The 25,524-nt window shown below is 38.1% G+C and overlaps 1 long non-coding RNA gene across 1 annotated transcript; it reads right to left on the bottom strand.

Annotated features, from left to right (window-relative positions):
* Positions 1-10,994: 10,994 nt before the first annotated feature.
* LOC112954267 lies at positions 10,995-18,891 on the bottom strand. The gene is made up of 6 exons (XR_003250677.1): positions 18,815-18,891; positions 18,459-18,546; positions 15,195-15,253; positions 11,981-12,107; positions 11,603-11,717; positions 10,995-11,046 (listed from the first exon to the last, which is right to left on the bottom strand). It is a non-coding gene; the product is annotated as an uncharacterized LOC112954267 (long non-coding RNA).
* Positions 18,892-25,524: the final 6,633 nt, after the last annotated feature.

Below are 25,524 nucleotides of genomic sequence, written 5' to 3'. Positions count from 1 at the left end.
TCCAGGCTTCCTTTTTTTGCCTTATTAGGGAAAACCATAAACAGTCCTTTTAGGTTAACAGTCAAAATAAATCAGAAGCATAAACATCCCAGAAAATTGAGGGGCCTGGCCTTCTCGGAGTTGAAGATACTAGACACGAGCTCATGAGCTTTCCTTCAGATCCAGTTCTAGCAAATTATTTCTGTTAGCTAGATCTCCCATTTAAGCATAAATRCCATCACAATACCTAAATATTGTGCATACACTAACTCAATTTTCTCAGCATTATTTATATGCACTCATTGCTTAAACCTGATGGAAAGCCATCCTGCCCATACCAATTAACCTAACCCTGCAGTTCCTAGTTGTCCTTGAACATTCTAACATTCTTTTTTGTGCTGTTCATTTGAATTTGTTTGAATCACTTCCCAGAAAATGTTTGTAATCTAAAAACTGTCTCAATCTGTTTGCCCCTACCTTTTCATTTTTAATTTCCCAACAGATACAAATGGATTTCCAAGCTAAAGCACACCACATAGATGTGTCCTAGCACTCACAGCAGTTGTTAGCTGGAAAGACAATTTTGGATGAATAAAGGCCYCTCTATGCTCAGAAGGAATTCCATATGAAACTAACACTAGCTGCTGAGTTGACAGTAGTTATCAAGTCTAAAATTGTTTATCATATTACCAGGGAATGTCACACTCTTCCATGACTGGGGATTCAACAGCAATGAAAAGGACATGATGACAATCTGTACTTGAGTTTATCCTAGCTAGGATTCTTTTTCAACTACACTATCATATTGAATATATTAGATCTTAGGCTGTCTAAACATGATGAGCATTAAAATGAATATATACCTGCTGAGAAGCAACTAGTGCTCCTCTACTTATGCTTGCCACAGGAAAAGATGCTCTTTATGAAGGTAACCAATCTAGTGGCCAGCACACTACAGGCAAGTGGCTTGTGCACAGAAGTGCAGAGACCCTGGGAGTTTCAACTTCAACTTTGTCTCWGGACGATCCAGAACCCTATCAAAACAGGACAGTATGTGGGCAGCTAGATTCCCCTCATATATAGGCAGTAAACAATCCTAGTCCACTTATGTAGTTCTTGCAACGTCTATCAGATGATCAGTTGTTGATTTRTCAGATAGTGTTTATGACAAGCCATAGAAATGGGTCTACAGGGATCTCATTAAGTCCAGCAAAGGCCGAGGTCAAATGACCCACCTGGGGACAAATAACCTCATGTACCAGTACAGGTCTAGGGCTGACGAGCTGGAGAACCACCATGTAGAAAAGGACCCGTGGCAACAAGTGGACCTTGAGCTATCAATGTGTCCTTGTGAAAAACAAGACCAGCAGCATCCTGAGCTACATTAGGAAAAGAATTGCAGGAGAAAGAGCAGCTACMCAGGTGGTTTTCTTTCATGTACMTATCGGAAAAGATAAGTTGAGAACCGTGTATTTCCAGGAACATATTTTTTTCTTTCCTTTAGAAACTATCTATTTTACTTCGAATGCTAGCAAATTCTAACAACAAAACAGTACTAACAGTTATAGTGTTCTGAAAACCCAAGGTGAAACACGAACAAATTTCCAGTAGCTTGGAGAGGATGACTAAAACCTCCCCCTTCTCTCCCACCAGCACCATTTGAAATGAGTTAGTACAAGGTGCAGTCTCACATCATTTAATTCCATGATGCATGAAGAGCCTCTCCCTCCCRGTGTTGAACAGTAAGGACTGCATCTGCTTCCTAACTTCTGGACTTTCGCTAGTAAAGACTGAAAATGAAAATAGCAAATAGGAAATATATKGCAAGATTTCTCATGCTGAGACCAAATAATGCAAAGGTTTTAAGATAACCCTCAGTTGACACAGCCCAGCATCATAATAACGAAAATAAAACATACTTTAGYACACAAAAGCAGCATCTTGAACAAGCTATATAAAGGAAATGGGACACATGATGGCCGAGTCTGACCAATACTCTGAATATTTGTACATGAAAGCAATAACTGTGCAGAAGAAAAAGAGGAACTGAAGAGTAGTTTTTAATATTAACCATGGGATAACTAGCACAATAAAAGCTCAGTAAAATCACACATCACTAACGGCAAAGGACAGTCTGTTCATATGCAGAACTTGTCTAGAGGTGTGAATTTAGGAACAGTTAACTTTGCTTAAAGACATGGAACTAGAACTTGCTGCTATTCAAGTTGATGTCTTGTACAACAAAACTTTTATGAACAAATGTTAGAATTGTCCAAGGCAAAATATATCAAATTGATCATTATATATCAAATAAACATATCTCAATGGAGACTTACATTAGCAGACAATCATTAAAAACAGAAAACAGTATGGATACAGTGGTAACGTGTGTGGTATACACACATACATACAGAAACAGAAAAAGACTTCTGTACATTTCAAAGGAAAAGAAAKAAAATAGAAGAAACAAAAGGATTCAAAGCAGCATTCAGCAGATTCTTCAGCTTCTTAGTTAGCATCTTGTATGAGGACAAAAAGGAATTATAAAAAGTGGTAGTTCCATAAACACTTAATATTACTAGCACAAACTATACCTGAAGTTGGAAATAACTGAGGAACCCCTCATCAAAATCAAGGACAAGTAGGAAGCACAGAGAAAGTGGAACTAGGTCAATTATAATAAAGGTATGGGAAGAGCATGTAGAAAAAAATGAGAAAGGTTAAAGCACAAAATAGAAGGAAGTTAGCAAAGAAATCAAAGCTAACAAGAAATCATTACAGAGTATGTTAGCAGTAAGAGAAAGATCAAGTTAAGTGTCAGTCTAGTACTGATTGGAGACAGAGAGCTCCAAGAATGCCAGAAAAACTCACCTGCTGCTTATTATTTTTGCTTTAAAATGTTAACTACAAGCAGGTGTCTAGAATGATTAACACTGTAGAAAAGAATAAGGTCTCAGCTTGGAATAAGGAATAAAAAGGTTAAAATAGTTCAGAGACTCATACTGGCTGATGCATTTACTGAACTAGTTGCAATTCAGACATAATAAACCTCATTAAATATCTGTGAGGAGCTGAAGAAACAGAAAGGTCAGTGCAGTGTCTATCATTAAAAGAAAGTACAGGAATAATAAACCAGTCAGCTATGACAGTATAATTGAAATTATTCAATTCCCAGGGGGAAAAAAAAATTCTAGCACATGTAAAGAGGCACCTTAAGAATAAGTGGGATTAGTCTATCACATGGATTGGTGACATGGTGGCAAACCATATCAGAACAAGCTAATTCTAATCTATGGAAGGGTAACAGATCCTGCACCTGGRCAAGATTACTAGGTTAGGGCATTATTAGGGTTTTTGACACAAGATAACCTTTTGACACAAGGAAACCACTGAAGCATGGTCTTCAAAAAACTGATAGAGAACAGATATTAAAATGTTTGGGAGTAACTTTAACTGATAACAGTTAACAATGGTTCCTACTAAATAGTAAAACAAACCCATAAAAAAATTGAGGTCTGTTTGTATGTACCCTTTCAATTTTTTTTTTTTTTTTTTTTTTAAGGAAACACAAAGTACTAAAGACACGGCTCCCAAGAAAATGACAAAGATCTCACTTACTTAGAGAGCAGGTTTAGAAGGCAAAATGTTAAAAATGGAAAAAAAAATAAAAAGCAGATAGAGACTTATAAACTTCTCATTCGTGCACAMAAAGCTGAAAACGAAATGTCATTAACACATTAGAAAAAAGATTTTACAAATGTATTTGTACTTGATTTAGTAAACACAAAAGACTCACAGCCTGCAAGTATACACGCATCCTCACACACAATAAGTGGCCTAAAYGTCCTAGTCATAACAGTTCTGTTCTGCCCACTGCTGCAAAGGTTCAGGTGGGCAGAACCCACTAACCTTCARGTCCTGGGTCCCGAGTGGCTTCACTAAAGCAAACAAACCACTGTGTCAACTGCGCTTTAGCAAAAACATGGACCATCTGAGGAAGATCAAAAAAATATTTCAGAAAATGATGAATTGGGTTTGGTCTCCAAAGATCAAGTGGAAACATGAGAACAGGCTTCAGGCTCGTGAGAAACTGTTGCAAAAAAACAGAATGCTTAGCTAAYCACTGTAGACTGGAGATGGGTAATTTGAACTACACTCCTAAATCAGTTAAGACATTGAAGGAAAAAATATATTAGCAATAACAGAGCAATGAAATGAATTGCCTATGATACTCACYGTATAGTTATCAGAGTATTTGATAAGCAGCTTATACAGAACTTTGTCAGGAATTACATACATGTAACTTAATACTGCCTTGCCGGCCTCCTCAAGTACTTTCCAGGATTCTGCCATCCAGAAGAGTCACTTAATTAAGAAGTGAGATACTTTTATTCTGTGCAAGTATCCCAGGGTCAAGTTTCTGCTTTTTCATAGGCAAATTAATGTTTCCCTTTGTTTTGGATGCAGATCATCCTTGTCTTACATGGCAGCCCTTACTCCTGAACTACCATCTCACTGGGAATCAGGTACATTCAGTTCTTTGTTTATGTATCAGAAATATCTTGACCTAGAAGSTTCCATAGCAGACTTTTCATTGAAACCAATTGGAATTTCATGAATGATTTTAGCATTAATGAATTAACTACTTCTAGTAAAAGTTTAGGCTCCATTTCCTTCCACCTAACTTAATTCATCTAACCTACAGCTCCCTATTTGTCTGTTGAAACTCTTGGCATAGGACACACAGGCCTGCAGATATGTCTGGAGATTGCCTCTAACTCCCAGACTAAATATCTAGCTTCAACATAGTTACAATTAGCTGGGAGAAATCACAACTTTAATCAGAAAATCACGTGCCTACAATTACTTTGCAAAATGAGTGAGGGCACCATTGTTTCATCTTTAATGTTTTTAGCTTGGACTTAAAGTTTCATCTAATGGAGATGATGGCTTGACACCTTAAAGTCTTTTCATATTCAATATTCAGTACGAACTGATCTTAGCTGTCTATTTTAAACTGAAGTATATGCATAAGCACATATTTCAAAACTGCAGAATTCAGCAGTGAGCTTCAAAGCAGAAGGTCCTTCGGCTTCTTCCCAGGGAGGCTGATTTCAGTTTAAGCTCCAACACGTTACTATTCCACTTAGCCTTCTCATTGCAGCAACAAGGCAAAACCTCAATGCTCCTTCATTTTTACTCAAGTTTGATGAACCTGCTCTGTTATTACTGGGATGTAAAGTTTCTTCCAGGTTACCACACCGTGACCATATCCAGACACGACATTCRCCCTGGCAGCTAGAAGTGAACACACCATTGTGAACGCAAGCAGTTTAGAGACTTASATGTTTTTGTGTCTCTGGGAGCACCAGCCTTGTCAGCTAGGTAATGCCTGCAGTATGCGGGCAAGGACAGGCAGGTTGCATCGGTTTGGTAAATACTTATAAATAGAGCTAGATCCCGATACAAAATCTCAGAGTCCCAGTGCTGTTCACACTCAAAATACTGCTTCTCCTCTCTGCTGCAAAGTGAATATAATGAACATACTTGTGGAAGAACACCATATGGAGGCTGATAAAGGGAGGAGAATGAGATTATCCTGAAGTGACGAGGAAAGGCAAACCCAGCATAYAAATTGAGTGAAGCTAATGAAACTACTAAAACGTAATCACTGCCTAGGGAGGTTTTACTAAGGAATGAAGGGAAAAATAGCTTGTGGCCTTGCTAGATCAGAGGYAATATGAACACATCATCCTGCAAAAACCCTTTGAAATGTAGGCTATGGCAGCTTACTACCATAACTCTTCATGAGAGAAATATCTTACCAAGAAACCACAAAGAAAACCTGACTGGCTCTTTAAAACAGAATGCCTAGAAGAAAAATTTAGACATATTACTGGTTTTATTTTGAGATACAGATGTTTGGCTACCTAATTCCATAACAGTGAACGTCAGCCTTTTGAAAAGGGGTAGGAATTTGTAACTTCTTATTGAATTATCTGAAAGATTATACATTGATAATATGAAGTGAATATGCTGATAGTATTTGACATTTCACATTTCATACTATTTGTTACATTATCACATTTCTGGTTTTTACAACATATTTTTCCTTATTTACACTATCTTTTTCCATAAAGTTCTCCACGGACAAAATTCTCTCCTCTATCCTGTCCAAGTGGTATAAACCAGAAACAGGCTGCAAAGTGGAAATGACCCTATATAACTTAGTAAGGAGCCCTGGAGCTTATCACCAGCAGACATTTTTTGAGGCACAACACAGGAATCAATGACTAGATAAGGTGGACAGAGCCACATTGTGCTMAACAAAGCTGTTCCTGGCAGGAGGCATCAAACAACCATGGAAGCTACTCTGATTTTCTCCAGGCTCTGATCTCATCTCCATATCTGCCCTAYGGTAAAAGGCAAAAAAGGTCCTAATTCTGCTAGACATTGAGAACAGTAATGGTGTTTGCTGTCCCAGACCAGAAGTATTATGTTTCCAATACCAAAAGAAATTTCACGTTATCATGTGAATAGACCTTAAAAATAAACCCGAACAAAAAACGTCTTTTTGTGGTAATACTACTCATATGATCTTCATTCTGATAACCTTGTATGACTACAAATTCCTCTACACACAAGTGCATCCTTTCTACAAAGCATGGACAGAATGCTCCTCATTTAATGTTTAGGTCTGCAAATTACCATGTTAGAAAACCCTTCAGCCTGATGGATATTTCTTTATGCCACTATTTCTTTTAATTATCTCAGAAGTAAACAAGAACTAAGAGAAGCACTAATTAAGTAGGAAATCTTCTGCACTACATACCTAATGTCTATAAAAATTACTATCTGTAGTTTAGATGGTCTGGAATCTGATGAAAGGAGGCAATTTGAATTAGCTGAAGACAGTACACATTGGTGGATAATTAATTTTCATTTTTTGTCCTAGATTTCATTAGGCAATAGTTGTAAAACRAACATGCCCATGTCAGGGAAAGTATGTCAATATACACAGTTATATTATGATGCTCAGAAAGAAAAAGGAACGATGCTAAGCATAATTACAAGSTAAGTGCATAAAAAAAGGATTCCTCCCAAGAATTCAAACACTGTTCAGTAGTGGTTTTAGGATTTCTGGAAGAAATTAGGGGGATACAGCCCTTGTAAAKATATTCTAAGAACTATGGAAACTTCAAATAGCAAAAGCAAACTTTTTTTTTTAGGGATTATTGGCTAATGTTAGTCATACAACAATGATCACCAGTGGTTTTAACTGCCTTTTAAACTTCACTATAAATTTGTYAGAATCAGGTTCACATCTGGAATTATAATCCTGACTGGTTTGGAAGCAACCATGTTCAGTACTCTCATGGGCTTCCTAACTGTATAGACTCAAGAAGAGAAGACTTAAAAGCAGCACAAATAAATATAGACTGGCATATAAAACAGATGTTTACTATCTCATAATTAGAAAGGTTTTTTGTTGGAAAAAAAATATAAGTAGAAAAATTATTTTGAAGGAAGATGTTTTTTATGTACCTGAAAGACTTGGTAAATTCTGCAGATTCATGCAGATTTATGGAAATAAGTTTAAAAGGATTATATTGTTGAAGACTAATTATACAGACATCTGAACAGCTACCGTAGCTTGCTCTGCCTACACAACATCTGTCTCATGCACAAAAATAACCAGATTGAACAGGCATAGCGCATCTRCCTTAAAAAATAAAGCCCAACCCAAATTATTTACCATATTCTCTACTTGATCTAACTGACTGAAGTGATTTCCAAATAAACAACCTACTTTTTTTTAATATACTTTCATTAAAAATGTGGGTGTCTCAACTGTTAAATAAAGCACTTAGCACAGTCCGTCACAATGATGCTTAAGGTTTCCCAACACCTTGGCAGGGGAAGATAATTAGCCTACTTGGGGAAAAACTGATTTTATTTTATTTTCCTGTAAATAACACCAACTTCATTTACTACAACAAATCAAATTCAGTATCTTGATGTCAGTGCCGCAGAAAAATGACACAATACTGTCACYGACTACCCAAAGTGCACTTGGAGCTGTAAGAGAAGGACAGGAGCTGGAGAAAGATTAAATAAGAAGCCAGGGCAGCTCAGACTGGTTTGCAGAGAGGGACAGAAGGCGAGATGCCACAGTGCACAATTGCACCAAATGGGGTTGCTCTGGTCTGGGGTAGCCTATGGCCCCCTTGGATACTCCCACTAAATCTCTACCTCATGTCAAACATCTTTGGCATACAAAGATCTACAATTTGCACAAATGTTTCTAAACATCAGGCAATCCAAGTAGGTCAACTAAGGAGAAGGTTCTTTTGCTCCTTTTGATCATGCTTCTGTGATTTCAACCTTCTGTAAATTTACTTCCCTTTTTGCAGTGCAGAACCTTGTCTTTGGAAGGTGTGCAAGAACTGTTCCACCTAGAAGGTCAAGTTCTTTGAAATAGCATCCATTCTCTTTTCAAAATATCTTGTAAATATTTAAGGAAAATGGATTTACTGACTATAGGGGAAGGGAAGGGAAAGCGGTCAGCGTATTTTTAGCCCTACAGTTCAATCCTATTTCAATCCTTTCTGCAGATGAAGCTAAAACATTTGCAGTGAGCCAGTGGCATTTCTAAAGACTGTGTTTCTCACTGAGAAAATAAAACTAATTTTCTTGGTAGATACCTTTCATCTATCCATACCTATATCTCCTTTGCCACATAAATTAAACAGCATCATTTAAGCTCTGTTAAGAACTATTACTCTAAAACACAGTTAAACAAAGCAACATAAAAARCATTAGTTAAATTATATTCTATAAAATGTAGACATTATATATGACAGATTTAACTTTGTTTCAGCTTTATAAAGCAAATTGCTCAAAAGTGCTTGTCAGTGAAAAGCAAAGCTAGAAAAAAATCTACCTTGTCTTCCTGGCACATAGATTTAACAGAAAATAATAAAAACTAAATATTTCAGAATAACTTTGATTATGAAAACTTTCTACTTTTCACTACGAAATTAAGAAATTAAGACTAAATTGGCAAGGGTAACATTGTGCCAGAAAGAAGAAATTTTCCTTTATTTCTGATTCCCACCCTTTCTATTGGTTGCTTTTGGATAGGTTGGAACACCACTGAAAATAATGTATGGAAATTTTGGGTCATTATAGCTGAAGATTGTTCTCACCAGCAGCAGGAAAGCTTTAAAATAGATATTTTCATGAACATGCTCCACAAGCTATGGCTGATAGATATCTCCATTCCTTTTAACTACGTAATACCCCTCTACTCTACGGGAACTGATACAGAAAATTGTCATTTGGATTTTTACAGAAGCATGTGTATGCTTCTGTATACACACTTGTATACACAAGTATACACAATACATACATACATTTGTGTATACATTTAGTGTATATACATAGTATATCAGGCATCACTACATATGAGTATATATACACACACATAGATGAGTCCTGATTTTCATTTTAGATCTACAGGTGATAAAGAAATGCTAGTTGTTTATCTTCTATCACTATCAACTTTTACYCAAGATAAACAAAAAATTCTAGTATTCATATGAATTCATCAGGATGCATCCATTGCCTTAGCGATTGTGAACTATAAAATTTATCAGATTCATCTATGAGTAGTGACTATTACTGCTTAGAAGGCTTTTAAACCAACACTACTTACCAGAAAGAGCTAGAATAAGAATATAAATATCTTTAATCTATATTTTGCATTATATATTTCTTTTATTATCCATTTCCTATTTACACAATCTTCTATATAGCAATTATTCTACAGGAAGGAAATACTCATATTCTATGGCACAGGGAATTTCTGTGAAAGAACTGGAAAGAAAAAAAATACTTCTATGTCCCATTATTCACTCTTAAAATCACCATTGTGTTAAAAAGGAAAAAAATAAAAAAGAAGTGTTGAACATCCTAAGAAAAGTAGTGTATTGTACTAACTTTTAAATTATTTCTCCTCAACAAGAAAAAARGGAATAAAGAAGTGACTCAAATATATCACACTATTCACATGCAAGCATCATTAATTCATGCCTGACTTACACACACGCCACGTGAAGAAAGGCCATTATGTGACATTCCCTCTCRCCAAAAGGCCATTATCTGACATTCCCTCTTGCAGCAGCAGATTTTTTTGCAGATATTCTATGACAGAGGTCTACATAAAGCATGTATTTCTCGAGCTGAATGGGATGGAAGCAATACACCTGCTGAAAGATGTAAGGAGGAGATACAGGCTGGTACAGGTAGGTATGCCAGCACACACTGAAAGGACAAGATATGTGAAAAAACGTGCACTACTCAGAGTATTACCCTTTACTTGTTGGTTGTCTTTAGAGTCAGAGGATGCAACAATTGTTTAAAATTGACTTGTCTTTTACCAGAAASATAAGTGGCCTTTGCAATCCTCCTTAGAGAAGGCAAATTTGTTTGAATTGTGAGCCTCTAAATATTTACCTAACAAAAAACATTTTCCCCTAGAAGATAATCAACTGAGATTTCAACAAGGCCACCAAGTAAGGTACTATCAGTGCATCCAGGGCCTCTGCAGGTCTGAAGTCTAACTGAACCCTCTCCTATTCTGATGACCAGACAGATACTAAATAATTTTCACTTTATGTTTGCAGTAATGCCTATTCCTGCTAAGGGATCCTGCAAGTATCAGCAGCATGTACACATCAACACTACTAAGATCAGTTAATGAGCTAATAAGACATCTTTAGCCACCAAAAACCCAACGAAATTGCTATCAAGTTACTAACAGAGGCAGCCCCAAAGCATCTTTAACCACTACCCCATGATCCTGCTCAGAAGCCCAGAGCACAGCAGTCATCGACTGTCAGACAGCCTGAAGCTCACACTGCAACCAACAGCTGGGTTAGGGCCTTGAACCTGGGGGTCCTCACTCCCCCTCAGCTAGAYTTGCTCACAGGGAGATCTAAAAATACCTGGAACGCAGGTCACTCTATTGCTTGCTCTGKCAGCCAAAGCCGTGGCTCTCCATACCTGCAGGCAAGACGTAACTATTAATTCTTCTAGTGCATAAAAAAGGGAGTGGAGCTGTTTCAGCTCCGCAAAGCAGGTGGGAACCTGTTCCAACCACAGTGAGGTCAAAGGCCTCATCCTCCCACTTGACATTATAACAAAATAAAATCCAAGCTGAAAATCAAAAAATAGTGTGACCTTTTCCAAGGAAACAGTTTCAATAATGTTTGTATATCTCAATTTCACTTAMAGGTAATTTCACAGTCTTGACATTTGCTCTACTGTAGAGCCAAAGGGAATTCTAAGAGCTGGGATTTGCCACAGCTTTTTGTTTTAAGGTAGAGTCCCTCTGTCTCACTGCMTTTTTCACAGAATCCAGTCTATACACSAGCATGTCCACTACTAGACAGCAGGTCACTTAACTGCCACTTGTAGCTTTCTCTGCTATTTTGTCCCTCAAAGAGGAGGGGAGCTCCTTACGTTACAAGGCTAGAACCTTCCTCTGACTAGAAGTGGGAGATGGGACAAAGGGGAGAAACAGGACTATATAAGAACAGAAAAAAGGACAATCACTCACTGTAAAAAGGTAGAAGCTCTAGAAGAGATCCTCCTCTGTGGGATTTGAAGAAGGGCTTTTAAATCAGGTAAGCAAGAAAAAGAACCATTGGCAACTCAGAGTCTCCACTGAGTTCCTAAGGAAGGGAAATGAAGAGATGAAAGAAGGGAGGAAAAAGCAAAAGCCCTACAAAGAGAAGAGGCAAACTCTACGTAAAGTAAGGATAGAGSTAAAAGGCAAGCAGAAAGGGTATCAAAAAACATGCTGATTTGCAAAAATATAGAATGAGGTGACAGAAAAGAACAGTGAATAAGAGATAAAATGGCAAGAGTGACACAATGACAGTGAGAAATGTCATAGCAAATACCAACTTTTTTTAAAAAATACCTGTCTTTTTACCTCTGTCCAGTACATACTCCATGCTGCTTTCTGTGTTTTTTGTCACTCTAACCAGTTAGGAAAGATCTCCATCACTCTAATGTCATTATATGAAAGCACATGGGTTCTACAACCAATTCACTATTTCCTAGAAGGCAAAAGGGAGAGGAGARCAAAGCAGCAACAGTGTGATTTAATAAAAAGGATAGGATCAGAGTTTTAGAAATAGAACTGAAGAAATAAAAAGGAAGCTTAAAAACCACTGCAGCATGGATGTGAGAGGAGGACTTGAACATCTTCAGTTATGTGCAGAATTCTACCTGAAAATGCAATTCACTTAGAGGAACAAGTAAAAAATCATCCCAAACCTTTTGTTTTTCTGTATGAAGTAAATGAAGCTAATGAGACTTATGAGCAGTAGAAAGATTAAATTATTTTGATTCCTTAGGTGATTTAAGTTATCAACTTGTATGCCTAAACAAAAATGTCCTATTTTTCCAGCGGAGATTCCCAGACTTTCCTTTCCAACTCTTTCACATGCTTCTAGGAATCACTACAAGATTTGCCACAGTTCCCATAGCAGCAGTTCAGCAGAAAACATTTTTTCACAAGATTAAAATCCAGACTAGATAATATTTTGAGCACATATTAAGAGAAGTATGCGTTGTCACTGTTCCCTACTGAATCAAAAGACCAGGACAGATTTTCTTATCTATGTTAGACAGTAAAGTTTGTTTGTTCTTAACAATAAGGCTAAAACAAGCCAGCCTGTATAATACTATGTGCAACTTGCATTAGGATTTACAGTCTCTGTTGATTAACATGTACTGATAGACACTACCGACTATGAGCACTAGTGAGAGGTATTGGGMTATGGCAGGAGTTCTCAGAATAGTATTTTCTATTCTTTGTTTCTGTGAACACTCAAATCAATTGATTTTGCCGAGTCCTTGAAGAAAGCTGAAAGAAATTGGAGCTAGCAGAAAAGTGACCTGTAAATCATCTATTCAGTAGAGAGCCTCTGAAAAAAGCAGCCACACAGCCTGGTAATAGGTCAAAATCCACTGTGCAAACATCATTAAAATGCATAACCTTAAGGTCTACTAGTAGCTAATGCTCATTAACGTTACTACCCTCAACTCCTATAAACACCATACAGAGTCAATTTTAATAAGTCAAACATGAGGCAGAACAACTTAACCAAGGTATAAGGGAAAAAGCTAAACAGAACAAAACACCCATCTGAACACTAGTTGTTATGCAAAACCAGGAAAAGAGACTTGGGGAAATGTAAAGTACATTGTGCAAGTATGTGATGCCCTCTGAAAAAGTGCAAAAGATGGAAATCAAGAGAGAAATGGGCCATTTGGTTTGCTGCTAAACATAAACTTCTCTGGTTTCCATAATCAAGGTACTCTGGCTAAATGCCTGCTGATTAGGCTGTCGTGTTAAGGATGACAGTCAATCCAGCAAGCTTACATTAATAAGCTTTAATATCAAGACTCTGTATCAAAGCTAACCCAAGCAGTTAAAATAAATATTATTTATTTACGTTTAAGACGTTAACACTTGCTTGCATCCAAAACTATACATAAAAATACCAAACTGACATAATGAAGGAATTCAGGCACTGTCTGTACTGACAACTCACATTAAATAGATGGGGCAACRTGTATCAAAGGCCAAAATAAAACTTAGAAAATACACAGCACTTAAACAGCTGTGTCTCTTGTATAAATTTTGTTGCGTCACCACCCACTCTATTTGGTGGCTATAGAGGCTGGTCTCCTACTTAGAGTCAGAAAACAATAYACCTGAGACATGACTGTTGCTCCTCTACATTTCTTAACATTCGCTATTCAGCATGCCCACTGACATATTCATAAACCCAGAGCAATAAAAGCATCTTGAAGTTATCAAATTCACCTTTGTTGGGTAACTCTTCCTGCTGATGCCTTCGGAAGTACTTTTTAAAATGAATTTTTTTATTTTGAGCAACACCCACAGTGACACCTACTATTAAAGCTGTTGGGCACTATATTACAAGCTCTCTCTCTATTTAYATTTAAGTTCTCTAAACTTTCATCTTTTGGATTGATACTCCTGCCAGGTGCCTCTCAAGATAACAGATGTACTCATTTATTYATGGATCTTCCCATTTCTGCAAAAATTCAGTCTTCTCTAAGACTAAGACTGAAAAACAAGTTGCCTAACAAAGTCAAAATGAAAAACCTGAAAATAAATTTTAAGAGTAAGRAATGGGAAAAAAAGGAAGAGATGCTTACAAATCTTGTATGTTTCACCAGATCATKAGTTCAAAGTGTACTAATTCACAAGATGCAATTTTTTTTCTTTTGTATAGGGACATTGGATAGATATTAATTGGCTACTGCGCTCTACCCAAATGTCACTGTTCCTAAGCAGGCTCCCTCCCATTGCAGCTTCTAGAATCCAGGTTGGATGAAGCCCCCTTCATGGTGCGAGTGCACACACTGCACACCTGCCTACGTACTGAGAAAGACACACGTGACAAGAGAAAGGAGCCAAAAGTAGAATAGGGAAACACTCCTCCAAACATATAAGGGWCTAGAAAATATCTCCTACTTAAACAAGTCCAATTATTTGAATTAGGCARCTAACTTCAGTTAGCACTTTAGGAGATTTGCTTTACTTTATATTCCCATTAAAAATAGAGATTGAAGAATTCATAGGGCTRTTTATCCTGTAAACTGAATCAGTTACAAGTCCCAGGGAAAAAGACATGTAGCCTTGTAATTGAAAGGTATGACRTATATACTCACAGTGGGGACAAACACAAGTCTTAAAGATAACCTCTCCTACGGCATTTCCTGCTTTTTGAGTCTTAATTTCATTATGGTTCCTGCTAGCTTGAGCAACCAAATACAAATTTCCATCCTATTTTGTTTCTGAAAGAATATGATTATTTTCATAGTCATAGAAAAGTAAATTCYGAGGTATTATATCATCCTGCAGAATTAAATGTTTTAAAAAACTTATTGGATGTTGTCAATCAGGAGTATAATAGCAAAGAGGACCTAGCTCTGAATTAGATCCACTGAATTAAATAAATTGATCTTCTGTTTTAAGATTAGTTGTATTCTGACATTTTAATATCATACTATCTTAGTTCTGAGACCCTGATTTAATAAAAAACAAATTCCAATAATGCTGGTAGTCAGTGTCACTGGTGAAAGTGAAAAAAATTTGGAGGTACCTCTTCTGGCATATTTTCATTCAGAAGACTCCAAATAATTATGCATCTTCTGGAAGACACTGGAAAAGAACAGAATAAAAGACAGAGAATGATCTGCTATGATTTTAGTCATGTTTTACCAAGAGAAAAAAAGAGATGACTGAAAACRCACATTCAGGTCTAAAAATATGTTCTAGGCCCATCAATCTGTTTGCATGCTAGCAGGAGCACAAGACAGAGACACACTCCACTGCCACAGGCCATTGCATTTGCTATCATTTGTGTYGTGCTCCAACTGATCTTATGATCTTGACCTAACTTTCCAGCTGCTGGTGACTTTCCACCCAGTGAGTGCACATGCAAGCAGAGCTGACCCAAGGGGGGAMCTCAGCCACAGGGTGCCTGCACATCTAGAGGATACCAGCACATGCTGTCTCTGCACGGAGGAACCCAATRCTGCTGAAAGCATTGGGAAGCAGAATTGGCCACTAGTAGAACAGACCTGCAGCACCAATCCTGAAACACAGCTTCCCTGTGCTCAGAAAGCACCAAAGTGCCCATCCAGAAGGGCAGGCAGCACTGCAGAGCATCTCTGCTCCACAGAGTCCTGCTGGTGTGTTCCTTAGAACTGGAGCTTGGCTTTCATCTAATATGTATCCGAGTCACAACTAAACATAACAGAGTTACTCCAAGGTGTAATCAAAGGAGAAGAATCAAAGCCTCAAAGGTTCTTTCATTGGACAAATGACTTGAAAATTGGCTTTGTTCCCAACAAAGGAACCTGAAGTACTAAGAGTACTGAATTTCATGACAAGAAGAAAAYTCAGAAGGAAAACAACATAAAAGAAGGAACCATACTGCATCCTAATTTTTTCAGCTTGATCTAATGTTGAAGAAACTTTGTTAGCATTGGATTCTCAGCAGAAGTCAACTGACAAAACTSTATTGATTCTACTGATACTCCGATGATTGCCTGAAGATGAGGATCTAGCCCAAGTGACCTGAAGTATTTGTTTCATTACCTCCTTGTGTAKGGAAAGCAAAAAAAGCAAAATATTTCTCAGATGATTATTCTCATCTTAAGGTTCTGCATCGGCTATAACTAAAATCAGAAAGGAAACCAAATTAATACTTACCGTCATTCTTAAGTAATGCATGTATTCAATTTCATTAACTACAGAAAATATGCTTTCAGTTAATAACCAAAATAACATTTTGTATGAAGGATTTTCTTGTGCAACTCTTCAAGTATTGATATACTCTGCCTTATTGCTTTAATTATTGGCTTGAGGAAGTACTTACAGGACTCCTGAGAAGTTGAATGCAGTCCAAAACAAGCATGTGGCCCACAGCACTGTAGAAACTGGACTTTCCCGAACACCTATGTTTGGTACCTCACCATCTTTCACACAGAGGTGGGGAACAATGCCTGCTGATATTGCCAAAAACTTATCCAAGGTGCTCTTTTCAGCTCAGCCAAGGACTAAACAATTCTGTTGTTTGAGTGTTTGAAAGCCACGCACCCATCCCCGTTCAATTTGGAAACAGCCAGAAGGAGTTCAGTAGTTCAGCCAGTACCCATTTGAGCTGCTGTTTCAAACGAAAAGGGCTAAAAAAAGGGAGCTGCAGAAAGGTGTTGCTCATCTTGCTTTGGCAGCAGCCAGAACTTAGTTGTACTAATCTCAAGCAAGCTAAACTACATCATTAAAAGTTTCTCAAACATTATGCTTTTAACAGTCTCATTTCCCTCTAGGGATGGCTGCACYGTGGAACAAGGGAAAGCACATCTGGAAGGCGAGGGAAAGGCTGCAAGCAGCTAAACTGCCTTCATTCAGCCATACTCACGACTAGGCCAGTCCCAGTCACTGAAGACTTAGCTCTACTGCTAGAGGGATGTTAGTTGCAGATGCAAGTCATAAGGAAASAGAGAAAAGTTACTGCAGTTAATTAGCATCTACCATCCACAGCAGGCATTACTRCTACTATCTCCCAGAAATTATCATCCAAACTAAAGGTGTAAGTGTATCAAATCGTGGTTTTCTTTTTATCTTGTCCTTTCCCCTTGATCTACATGTGTTTTTATGCTTTCCTTGTTTTATAAACTCTTCAGCTGGAAGTCCCCCGYGGTTCAGCTTCGGCTGCCACAGAAGCACAGGGTTTTTGAAGACATTAGGCATTTCCAGGTCTCCCTGCAATCAAGGAGTATCACCTACTCTTAACAACCACAAAGAATTAAGCTGCAAACTGCACATTTTTGCCACAGAATATTGRTTACTGACTCATGGCAAGTACTCCCCTCATTCCACTGCATTCAAACCTCATCTTACYTCCTCTGGTTAACTGGCTGTGTTTGACCACAGGGACTAATCAACAAACCCAATCAGAGAACTATCCTGTTTACCCCTAGGAACACATATTTCTTCCATAGTGTTTACATAACAGGTTACCTAATCAATATTCAAGTAATTAAATGCCACTGTGACCTGTGCTTCCTACAATCTTTCTTATCTGTTATTTTCTCCCTTTAGTTATAGTTCTCCCTTTAGAAAATTCCTTCTGAATTTTCTTTAGTTTACATGTCCCAAACTCTTACCACAACTGCTTGCAACTCTATGTTCCACCAATTAATTGATTACCCTTATTTAACAAAAATCGCTCAAACTCTTTTCTTTTCCAAGTCATCTAAAGAGGTGTGCTCATCTACCTTCTCAATCATTCCATTTAAGATGCATCTTGGGGGACGCAATCACGTGAGAGAAATGAAGGGAAAGAAATCTGCCCCTATGCATTCTTTATTCTGATTCCCCAGGTAAAATTTTCATGCTTATTGTCTGATAACTTTTAGCTTTTATTCCAAATCAATATTTTCCACCTAATAAAAAAAAGTCATCTTAAGTTCTATATGCATGTGCATTGCTGGTTACTTTCATTATAAACTAATGTTGTTGCCTTTATTTTTCTAAATATCAGTTTAAAAATAGCAAAGAGGGGAAAAAAGAGGAATAATGTGGAAAAAATGAAGTGATTCTTATTCAAAAATTGTGTAATGTTTGAATTGTGMCTCAGTAGGTTCATCTGAAAAACCTCTCAGAATATAAACTAAAAATTAGAGACAATCATCCGCCTCACACATTAAGGAACTGAAAACTTTAAATGTCTATAAAAACAACGGAAGAAATAGCTATGAAAGTAATAAATTACAATATGAACAAGAAGTGACACTAAATCACAGTCAAGGACTAGAACTGTAACTTGAGGGTAGTTGAAGCTTTTTGAGGTACTTACCCAGCCAAACTTAAAACAGACTTGGTATTGTGTGTCTACAAACTGCTAGAATTCCTCAGTGAGGACAGTTTTTCCTGCTGTTCTTGTTCTGAAAAGAAAATGAATAGCTTGTTTTTTTTCTCTCTATAGGCCAGAGACGTCAATAAAAGCACAGTTACCTCGTGTCTCCATTGGCAAGCTCTATACAGCATTTCAGATTTGCAGAAGTAGATACAAAGGACTTTCTTGTAAAGACTTGCATCTTTTTTTTTTTTAAACCAAGTGTCTGAGCTTGAGAATTAAAATCAATAACTCTTCAAAATGTTTCCACTTCCTATCATCTGCACCACTTAAAGTATCATTAGCAAGAGACTTACCAGGTTCAGTATTTAGAATTGAACGTCCTTTATCTTCCACACCTTTTCCACCACAGAACTTAGTCTTAGTCTTGAAATAATCTCCAAACAACATTGAAAAAGCCTCTGACCTTGAAGATTTTAATAACAAAAATAAAACACTTAAAGCTTTTTCCAATTATCAAGCTATTCTTTCGCCTTCTACACTATGCCCTTCATAGCTGAAATTACATCCCAAAAGACTTTTAAATATACAGCATTGTACTACAGCATGCTAAGTAGCCCAGTACAATGTCCTGGGGAGCTAAGGCAGCAGCTCCCCACACTGCATTAAATGAGTCCTGTTCAATCATGGTTCTCCCCTGCGTTTGTAAGCAAGAGGGCTGATACAGTAGCCCATGCCACACTGCACAGGGAATCCTCAGCAAATAAAAACTTCATGGAACAAATAAAAACTTCACTTTTAAAAGCAGAACTGAAGCAACATGAATGCCCTGGTTGAAGGGGATCTGGGTACCACAGACAGCTACCAACACAGCCCTGAAAACACAAACCGAGCCTAGCAGAGCGTAGCGCTCCCGGGGATCTCACTCTTMTATTCTCTTTGCAGTGCTGTTCTGCACAGCAGCTGCCTCTTCTTTCTACACCAGTGGCTCTGCCTTCAAGGCCCCAGTGTAGAGGGCCCTGGACCAGGCTTATTAATATTCATCCATTTGGCTTTTCTTCCCTTCTCCCCAAGTTCAAAGGGAAGGGCAACAAACAAGAGCGGGATGTGCCCAGAGGCTAATCCCTATTTATCTTCCTGCACTTCATCAGGATACAAGCATAAAATGAAAACTATTTTGTCCTCAAACACAAGCCTTCATGAGTTTGTGTAATTAAAACTCTAAAATTGCCTTGAAACCTAAAAAGCCGAGATGTTTTCAGCTCCAGTGTTTATAAAARGCAGTCCAAGCTGCCACATCTGTGCTAGACCTCATGTGTCTTTGGTGCCTCCTTCCTAACATCTCCACGTCTCAAGCTATGCATCTCATACAAGATCATGGATCTGGGAGTATGGTATTTCTTTCTATAATCCTCTTAAACTACCCTGCAATGTGGAGATCTTGAGTTCAGGCTTTAGTTTTTTAGAAAGCCATTTAGCACCTTACTCCTTAGCCASGCCAGGAGACAAGGATAATCCCTCTTTCCTTGAGTTTTATAAATAAAGCAACTCGGAAGTTCCACAAAGTTGCCACAAGCAAAATGAGAAACTTTATCTAGGTCACTAACATGACAGAACCAGCTCCTACACATTCGGGTCTTGAAAKGTATTTCAGTTCGCTAAAGGACTAATAACAGCAATTTTGCCAGGAGCTATGAGCTCATCAATTGTAAACGTCGCCGAGAAGAGAGAGCTAGGCACATTAGTCACCAGTCACAGGATGAGCCACGGATGTGATGCAGCAGCGAACAAGGTAAATGAGAAGCTAAGGTGAATAAGCCAGGCATTTCCAGGAGAGACTGGAAAGTATTCMTCTCTGTCAAAATATCTGGAATACTGAGAACACTTCCAGTTATTCCCATTTTTAAAAGTTGAGACGGGAACATGCACAGAGTGAAGTCATTGTCAGAAGAAAGCAGAGATTATTATATAAGCAACTAGAGAAGCTCATGAGAGGATGTGACTGCTCTCTATAAACACGCTGCAGGGTAAACACCAGGGAGTGAAAAGAATAATTTAAGCTAAAGGTTAATGTTGGCAGATGAACAAATGCACATAAACTGCCCATGAATTCTCTTGGCCTGGAAATTAGGAGGAGGTTTCTAGCCATCAGGATGATGAGATTCCCAGGCTTCTAAGTAAAGCAATTAAGACRAAAACCCCAGCTGCTGCTAAGGTTCATCTTCCATAGTGTATGCAATAGCAACGCAGCCTGCTGAGCCATGGAGCCCTTTCCAGTCCTGGTTTCCTAACGCACTTCCTCCAGAAACAGATAGACCTGGGGTGTTTGTCCTGAGCCTACACCATGAGCACATGGATCTTGTGAAACCTTCTCTCCAAGAGGGTAGAAAGCATCCTCTTTTACACCAAAAAAACAACAACTTCAAGACAAATGAAACAGCTGTATGACTGCTGAAATTAGCCTTTCATTACCTAAATACACAGGGGAAAAATATAGGAGAAAAATGATAACCCATTAAACCAGTTCATTAATGGATTTGAGATATCCTGCAATTGATAGATTATTTAATGTGTCTTYTAATGCATTCCGTCAGGCCAAAGTCTTCTTTTGAGTCTCATAATAAAGRCTAGGACCATATTAAATCACAACTAGTTAAACTCAGATTGGAAACCCATTCCCTCATCTCTTTAAACTCCTAACCAGCTCCTTTTTCCTCCTGTTATACTAGATAGGTGGCTGTAAACATCTCCTCCCTGTAGGTGAAAGAAGCTGGGAAAGACCTCCTAACAACAGTGCTAAGCAAACTTCCTATCACTAGGCAGAGCTTTAAAACCAATATTTCAGCCTTCTCCCTGCACTGTGCTACCAGCATCCAATGCTGTCTTCACCAGAAAAAACCTTCATCTCAGAAGCCACCCACCATCGGACAAGATTTGAAGAGCATAAGTGAGGTTAACACCTTAGAAGGCATACTTTGGTTCTTCCTCATTCTAAGKATTAATTTCTTGCATCATAAAAAACTCCAACTTCAAAAAGAAAAAACAAAACTTTAGGAGAGTACTTAAACTCCAGTATATGGGCATATGTACAAGACACTACATAAAGAGTTGAAGTTGATACGAAGCTTACACAGCTAAAAAAAATAGGCTTGCATAAAAGTTTCTGATCTAGTGTTTTCTAAGCCATACAGTGAATTCAGACAACCACTGAGGTAGGTTCTAACACAATACACTGCAAATATTCAACAGCGCTAATTATTTCATAATAATGAGACCCTGACAGTGTTTATTTCTCAAATTTCTGCCATAACTAAACATACTCAAATCATAATCCATTTGGCATTTGAGTCTGAGTATGAATATCTGCCCCCATACTGGTTACATCCTCCATGCTAACASTATTCTTGACTTGGCAGCTCTGACAGCTCAAAGTCCCAAGACAACATGTTTTTAGGATTCTTACATGCAACAGGAAGAGTTTTCTTTCTGATGTGCCCCAGGAACGATAAGTTGAAGGTTCGGAACTTTCCTCTTCCCCCCCCCCTTTTAACTTCTGGAATTGAGCAGCACTAACTGCCACACAGAGTAAAAATCACGTCTGCTATAGAGGAGCATGATCCAGAGGACCTTTTCTTCCCCCACAGCCCAGCCCTGCCACCAGCATCATTAGTCATCATCACCACTGCTACAGAAAGCAGCARCTGTAACAGCTTTGGCCAAAACACCAATTATTTCAACAGAGTGTTCTTCATAAACACTGCRTAAGTGAATGCTTCCAAGATCATATTCTTTCACTACTCTTGCTATCAGCTGAGGTCCTGTGCCTCATTTGGCTTGCTTCTCCAGACCATGGCAAATAATATTCTTCTCCCATAACCGGGAGAAAACAAGCTCAAACTCTAGCCCCCRAAAATCAAGAAGCTTTATCATTACTCCTCTCCAGGCCCTCTCACCTGGAAGGACACTCCCTATATAGTCATTTCTTCAGTCAGCATACTAGGTATATATGCTCAGTGTCYATGTCAAGGAGGTTTTCATCCTGAAATCAAATTCCCTGCCTGAGAATCTCCATTTTCACGATAATCCAACAAATTGTCATTACATACATAAATTCACAGTGAAAAATCAATTTTTTTTAAAAGGGGAGAAGGGCAAAGCCAATCAGATCATTCATGAAAAACAGGAATAAAAGAGTGGAGACCTAGATAAAAAACTTGATTTAGGAGGTCACAGTTCGTCTCCTTAACTAAGGCTAGGCTTTCCAGTCARGAGAAGCAAAACACCCAGGACGAGCTACTGCCGCCAGTACCTAGGATGAAGCAGAGACCTTGTGAGAGATACTTGTTCACAGTCTAATGAAACTGCAGTATGAGGACATTATAAGAARATGCCTGGTTCTTAGGATGCCAGGGCATTGGATGGTTTCTCATTTTGCTTTGCTTTTGTTTTCTTAAACACAAGAGGTAACCCACCACAGATTTGAAATTCATTTACAATTCTGTGGTAAGAAACTGAGCTGATAAGAAAAAAGGAACCATAGTAAGATTTTGATTGGAAACTAATACAGTKACAGACAGAAAATTCTCTATAAAAATAGGTGAAGATTTCATCCAAGCACAAACAGTTTCTCCCCCTGAAGCRTAAACTAATTTCCCTATTTCCACACTGCACTACAAGACAATTCAAAGGCGTTTTATCTCTAAACAGGTATATATGAACGAATTCCATCTTGTTTCACATTTTTCATGAGTTTGATACAAAAACTTCTTGAATAAGCTTATTTATGTTCAATGTGACAAAACGTCAAGTCTTTGAGGAGATTGCCACACTGTAAGCATGGAAGGCACTCACAACCGGGCCCATACTTCTCTATTAAGCCCTGCAGAAGTGGCTCCCTCTCCTCCCARTCCAGGGCAGATCACTGCTGGTTAGGTTGCCCTGAATAAAGGTGGATGTCTCCAAAAACAGCACCAGAAGAGAGGACTAAATCCAGCTGCCAAGTTCTTCAGTGATTTTTGCACATTAGCAGAGTTTGACACAGACACAGTACAAGCAGCAATGCCTTCTGCAGTCACGTTCTTTTTGCCATCCTGGTAACCTTGCACAGGCATTCCTCCTAAAACAGAACAGCTATATTTATATATTTATATACATACACACACTAGTGTGTGCACATAGTTTCATATGAATATAAATAGATCTAGACATGTACATGCATAGGTAAAATGAGTCTTCTTGGCCACATTGAGGCATGTTCAAATACACCTACCAAACCCTCTTGCTCAGAATTTTTCCGTATAAAAAGTACTTGCAATTTTGTCTTATGCTGATAAGCCAACTACTCGATTTAGGTATAACTTCCTGTCAGTCCAAGTGCTGAACATCAGACACCGCTACTGCAGGGAGAGCCCCATGGGACTTGTCATCTCCCTGCATGCTATCTTGCCTGCAGAGCTACGCTCGTAGTGTGAACTGCTGTAATGCMGCATAAGCTAACTGAATACATGTGGGGAATAATAATGGTGTGTTTGGAAAACTACACATTAGGAAGAAGCACCACTGCAAATGAAAGAGCTTGTGGACAGATGTTGCYGTGCACTGTTGCACATGACAGGGGTCTAGGACTGGAGATGAAGACGAATGCTGAATCCTGCTGAAATCCCATTAACAAYTAAAAAATAAAAAGTACTAATTTAAAGCTGAACTTAGAGAAGATAATGGGGGGTGGGTAGMAGAAAGACTCCAGGTATTGGTATCATGTGCACAAGGACTATCTGTGATGATTATTTGCTTTGCTTCTATAGTGAAAATKGTAAAAACAGATTAGCACTCTATTCCATTATGCCAGGTACAAACATCTTTTAATGATAAAAGGATGGTAATCACTGAATGGGAGCAGCTTGATTCTCAGTAGCTCTGCTGAGCAGCACTGCACCACACATGAGGCTACAAAAAAAGCAAGATTTGGATGAACAGATTTCAACGATCATGAGGATTTSAACAGCCACAAGAAGGTAGGTACCCAAAGAGCATGTTCCACCCTGYCCTGTTCTCTGCCACCCATTCATCACTGCATTAGATGAAAACACTCCAATCACTTATGCAGATTGCTGCTATCGTGTTCTCTGGAGCTGGGTATCACTTAATTACATGAATAYTTACTACCCCAAGAGCAACCTTTCAGTTGCTTATTCCAAGCACAGTGATTTTGAATTGTTATTGGTCTTTTCTACCTGTTTTGTTTGGGATACAAAAATTTCCTATAGGCACAACCAGTCTAACTACAGACAAAGACCAGAAGATAGTTGATTTTAAGAATTTTTTTTAAATTGAACATATATCATTTCTCCAGACCATTTATATATATACACACACAAGAAAAATATGGCTAAAATATCATCTGAGAAGTCTGTTGCATTTTTCCTACTCAAGCAATAGCTAAACCAAAACCAATTTATTTCAATCAAAATGTTAGGTGTAAATCCCACATAACACAACCATAAGCACATATGATGACAGGTCAGCTTTCAAATGCTTGAGAAACAAACAAAAACAGAGCCTAAAATCCTTATTCATGTTTTCCCAATAACTGCAGTAGAGCAATTTTCAAGAGCAAGGCTGTTCCAGAAGGATTCATTTCACATCACTTAAACTATACCTAAAGCAACATTAAGTTTTTTACCCAGAAAACAACATACTTTCAGCCTATTAAAGCTCTAATTCTAGCAGATCACAAAAAGCTAAATAGAAAACAAGAAAAACTTGTAGAATTTCTTTCACTGGYGAAAATAAAAAAGTAAATTAAATCAAATAAAAATTTTTGTGGTTATTTCTATTTGATAGAGCGCTACATAAGGCTAGGACAGCTAAGCAGCATGACAAGTATTCTTTCAAAAAAGGCCACTTATTCCAAAAGTTACCTTCTCAGAATAAACTGACTTTCTGTAAGTCAATGTCTGGAATGTGGAAAAATCCCCTGTAGCCATTTACTGCACCCCACAAGACACTATTTGGCAGCACTGAATCTAGCCAATCATTCACTGATACAGGGAAGAAATCTTCAAAT

This window comes from Nothoprocta perdicaria, unplaced genomic scaffold, assembly GCF_003342845.1.
Source record: "Nothoprocta perdicaria isolate Ctin4 unplaced genomic scaffold, notPer1 scaffold_5, whole genome shotgun sequence".
In the NCBI taxonomy this organism is placed as follows: Eukaryota; Metazoa; Chordata; class Aves; order Tinamiformes; family Tinamidae; genus Nothoprocta; species Nothoprocta perdicaria.
The sequence above is the reverse complement of the archived record's forward strand: the minus strand, read 5'-3'. Positions and strand labels throughout refer to the sequence as shown.